The sequence below is a fragment of the Triticum urartu genome, chromosome 1 (genome assembly GCF_003073215.2).
Source record: "Triticum urartu cultivar G1812 chromosome 1, Tu2.1, whole genome shotgun sequence".
NCBI classification, from domain to species: Eukaryota; Viridiplantae; Streptophyta; class Magnoliopsida; order Poales; family Poaceae; genus Triticum; species Triticum urartu.
In genome coordinates this window covers 3,799,326-3,804,375 of record NC_053022.1, presented here as the reverse complement: position 1 = coordinate 3,804,375, position 5,050 = coordinate 3,799,326, and positions in this window count along the sequence as shown.

Sequence of the window (5,050 nt, the reverse complement as noted above, 5' to 3'; positions counted from 1 at the left end):
GGATGAGTTGGCCTGAGTGTTCACCAGAACATTCGAGGGCACCTAAAAGAGACCAGCCGGTCTACCGGAGTTGCAACATTGTGTGCAAAAGCCGAATGAGACCTTGAGAGACTATATCCAGAGATGGATCAGTCTGCAACACACAGTGGAGAATGTGTCAGATCACCAAGCATTTTGTGCCTTCAAGGAAGGCGTTCGCTACAGAGAGCTCAATCTGAAATTCGGTCGGACAGGAGATATGACTCTGACCCGGATGATGGAGATTGCCACCAAGTATGCTAACGGTGAAGATGAATACCAACACCAGAGTGGTAAACACAAAACAGTCGCCCAGGACACCGGAGGAGGAAATTCCAGTCAGAAGCAGAAGCGAAAGGCTGAGGCATCAGGTCCTGCCGAGGCAGTAGTGTTGAATCAAGGGAAGTTCAAGGGGAAGCCCAAAGGGCCCTGGAATTCCAAGAAAGTGAAATATCAAGATGGAAACGATGTGATGGATTTGTCGTGTCATATTCACACCAAGAAAGATGAAGAGGGGAATCTGATCCTCCGCAAGCATACCACTCGACAATGTCGACTCCTGACCTAGAGCTTCTAGAAGAAGGGTCAGCCTAGTGAAAAGGATAAAGATTCTGAAAAGGAGGAAGACAAGGAAGAAGAGGAGGATGGATATCCCCAGGTAAATGCCACCCTGGTGATTTTTGCTGATGTCGAGAGCAAAAGTCGACTGAAAGTCATTAACCGGGAAGTGAACCAGCGACGCCCAAGTATCAAAAATGGTCAAAGACTCCTATCACATTCGACCAGTCGGACCACCGGCCGCGAGTAGCCACCCCTGGGCGGCAGGCGCTGGTGGTTGACCCAGCTGTTGGAGGCACCCAGTGGCTTCAATATTCTATACGCCGAAGCTCTTAAAGGAATGGGCATTTCGATGTCTAAATGAGCGAGAGTAACATGACGTTGCACGGAGTCATCCCTGGAAAGAAAGCTGAGTCACTCGGCCAGATAGCTCTCGATGTGGTTTTCGGCGATGAGAAGAATTACCGCAACGCGAAGTTGACGTTTGAAGTTGTGGATTTCGAAAGTACTTACCATGCCAGTCTAGGCAGACCTGCCTATGCCAGCTTCATGGGTCAACCATGTTATGTGTACCTCAAAATGAAGATGCCTGGCCCCAAAGGCGTGATTACAATCTGTGGTAACCGGAAGAAAGCAGAGGATTGTCTTCAAGATGGAGCAAAAATAGCCGATGAGCAGATGGCATCTATGGAGTTCCAAGAATATAAGAAGACAACAGATCTGAGTGATTTGCTGTGTGCCAAGAGGCCTGCCTCAGAGTCCGTGTTCCAGTCGGCTGAGGAAACCAAGCCGGTTCACATCCACCCGACTGATCCCAATGCTGCTCCGACTCATATTTCCACTACACTCGACAGCAAATAGGAAGCCACGCTCATCCAGTTCCTCTGTGAGAACTTGGACATCTTCGCATGGAAGCCGTCTGACATGCCAGGTGTACCAAGGGAGCTGGCTGGGCACCGTTTGCGTGTCGACTCAAAAGCAAAACCGGTCAAAGAGCATCTCTGTCGGTCTGCCACGGAGAAGAGGAAAGCAATTGGTGAGGAAGTGGCTCGACTTCTAGCCGCTGAGTTCATTCGCGAGATCTACCACTCCGAGTGTCTCGCCAATGTTGGTATGGTTCCCAAGAAACACAAATCACTTCAAATGTGTATTGACTTCAAGCACATCAATCGGGCCTTCCCGAAGGATCATTTTCTGCTGCCTCGCATCGACCAGATAGTCAACTCGACTTCGGGGTGCGAGCGACTGTCCTTCCTAGACGCTTATTCCGGGTACCATCAGATCCGACTGTTTGGACCCGATGTGATCAAGACTGCTTTTATCACCCCGTTCGGGTGCTTTTGTTATGTCACCATGCCCTTTGGCCTCAAGAATACTTGCGCCACGTTCATGGGCATGATCTAGAAGTGTCTGCTCACTCAGATCAGTCGGAACATGGAAGCATACATGAATGACATAGTGGTTAAGTCACACAAAGGTTCCGACCTGCTGACTGACCTCGGTGAAACCTTTGCCAACCTGAGGAGGTACGATATCAAGCTCAATCCATCAAAATGCACATTCGGTGTCCCAGGCAGAAAGTTACTCGGTTTTCTCATTTCCAAACAAGGAATCGACGCAAATCCAAAGAATATTGGCACAATCCTCCGAATGAAGCGCCCAGTGCGAGTGTATGATCTTCAGAAGCTTACTGGTTGTTTGGCTGCATTGAGTCGATTCATCTCGCGCCTCGGTGAAAAGGCATTACCTCTTTACCGACGGGTGAAGAAGTCCGACAAGTTCGAGTGGAATGATGAAGCCGAGGCAGTATTTGAAGAGCTCAAAGCCCTGCTTTCCACCCAGCTAGTGCTTGCTGCTCCAATCAGCAGGGAGCCTCTTTTGCTTTACATCACAGCCACGGGACAAGTTGTCAGCACAGTGCTCATGGTCAAGCGGGAAGAGGAAGGCAAAGCCTTCAAAGTTCAGCGCCCAGTCTATTACATTTCAGAAGTTTTGACCCCATCCAAGCAGAGATACCCTCACATCATAAGCTTCTTTATGGGATTTACTTAACCATGAAAAAGGTTGCACATTACTTCTCGGATCATTCAGTTTCAGTCATCAGCGACGCCCCTCTGTCAGAGATTCTGAATAATAGAGATGCAACTGGTCGAGTGGCAAAGTGGGCGATTGAACTTCTTCCATTGGATATCAAGTTTGAGGCAAAGAAGGCCATCAAGTCTCAAGCAATTGCAGATTTCCTCACAGAGTGGACAGAACAATAACAACCGACTCAAGTCCAGTCGGAACATTGGACCATGTTCTTTGATGGGTCCAAAATGTTGAATGGCTCTGGCGGAGGAGTGGTTTTAGTATCCCCACGAGGAGACAAGCTCAGTTATGTCCTTCAGATTAACTTTGATTCTTCCAACAATGAAGCTGAATATGAGGCACTATTATATGGGTTGCATATGGCCATCTCACTCGGCGTCCGGCGCTTGATGGTCTAAGGCGACTCAGATTTAGTGGTCAATCAAGTTATGAAAGAATGGCTTGTCAGGAGCCCTGCAATGACTGGTTACTGCAATGTAGTGAGAAAGTTGGAGAAGAAGTTTGAGGGGTTAGAGCTCCACCACATACCCCGACTCAAGAAACAAGCGGCTGACGATCTGGCCAAGATAGGTTCCACTCGGAAGCCTATCCCCAGTAATGTGTTCTTAGAAAATCTCCATACCCCGTCTGTACAAGAGGATCCCTTCAAGGAAGAGCCCCCGGAACCGATAAGTTCAACCAACCCGACTGAGATTGAGAGCTGTGGTCGACCTGATCATGGAAGTCCTAGTGATCACGCCGAACTGGACGGTGCTGTACATTGCGTACATTCTCAGAAAGGAGCTCCCAGAAGACGAGGACGAAGCCCATCAGATAGTCCGTCGATCCAAATCCTTTAAATTTATGAAAGATCAGCTTTACAGAGAAAGTGTCACGGGAGTATCTTAGCATTGCATCACTCCTGAAGAAGGTCGGATGATCTTAAATGATATCCACTCGGGGACCTGTGGTCACCATGCATCCTCTCGGACCATCATGGCCAAAGCATACCGAGCGGGATTCTATTGGCCTCGAGCAAACGAAATGGCAAAGGATATAGTCGGCAAGTGTGCAGGCTGCCAGTTCTATTCCAACATGTCCCACAAGCCAGCATCCGCCTTGAAGACTATTCCTCTCGTCTGGCTGTTCGCAGTCTGGGGGTTGGATATGGTCGGCCCCTTCAAGACCGGTGCGAGTGGTTTCACCCATGTGCTCGTAGCAGTCGACAAGTTCACCAAGTGGATGGAAGCTAAACCTATCAAGAACCTCAACGCAAGCACTGCTGTCAGTTTCATCAAGGAGTTGATATTCAGATATGAAGTTCCTCATAGAATTATCACGGATAATGGCTCCAACTTAGATTCTGACGAGTTCAAGGCGTTCTGTGCAACCCAAGGCACTCGGGTCAATTATGCATTTGTCGCACACCCTCAGTCAAATGGACAAGCAGAAAGAGTGAATGGTTTGATTCTCCAAGGATTAAAACCCCGCCAGATGCATGATCTCAAGAATGCTACTGGAGACTGGGTAACCGAGTTGCCTTCCGTCTTGTGGGGGCTGAGAAAAACACCGAATCGGTCGACTGGCCGGACTCCTTTCTTCTTGGTGTACGGTGCAGAGGCCGTACTCCCGAGTGATTGCTGCACAATGCCCCCAGAGTGGAACTATTCACACAAGCTGAAGCAGAACATGCACGAGAAGACGTCGTTGATCTCCTTGAGGAAGAGTGCGAGATGGCTTTGATCTGGTCGACCATCTACCAGCAAGATCTGCGTCGACTCCATGCCCAAAATGTCAGACGGCGAGCATTCCAAGAGGGAGACCTGGTCCTTCGAGTGGATCAGAAGCAACCTCACAAGCTTGCCCCGGCCTGGGAAGGCCCCTTCATCATCACCAAGGTGCTCCACAAAGGAGCCTACCACATCTACAACATAGCGAAGAAGATAGACGAGCCACGAGTATGGAACACAGAACTGCTCTGTCACTTCTACACATAGATCACTCGACCTGACAAGTTATAATAAAAGTGTTTCAGTTTGCTTTCCAAAGACAAGATTTTTTCAATATCATAATGATCAGTTTCCCATAAGCATCTGTGTCTAAAATCCCCCAGTTGGTGGCTTAGCCGCGAATCCAATTCGCCTAAATTAAAAACACTCCAAGTGGAGAGCAATCCTCCCACTCGGGGGCTTAGCCGCGAATCCGATTCACCTAAGTTAAAAAACATTTCTGAGTGGAGAGCAATCCTCCCACTCAGGGGCTTAGCTACGACCCCGTAATCGCCTAAGTTAAAAACACTCCGAGTGGAGAGCGATCCTCCCACTCGGGGGCTTAGCAGCGACCCCGTAATCGCCTAAGTTAAAAACACTCCGAGTGGAGAGCAATCCTCCCACTCAGGGGCTTA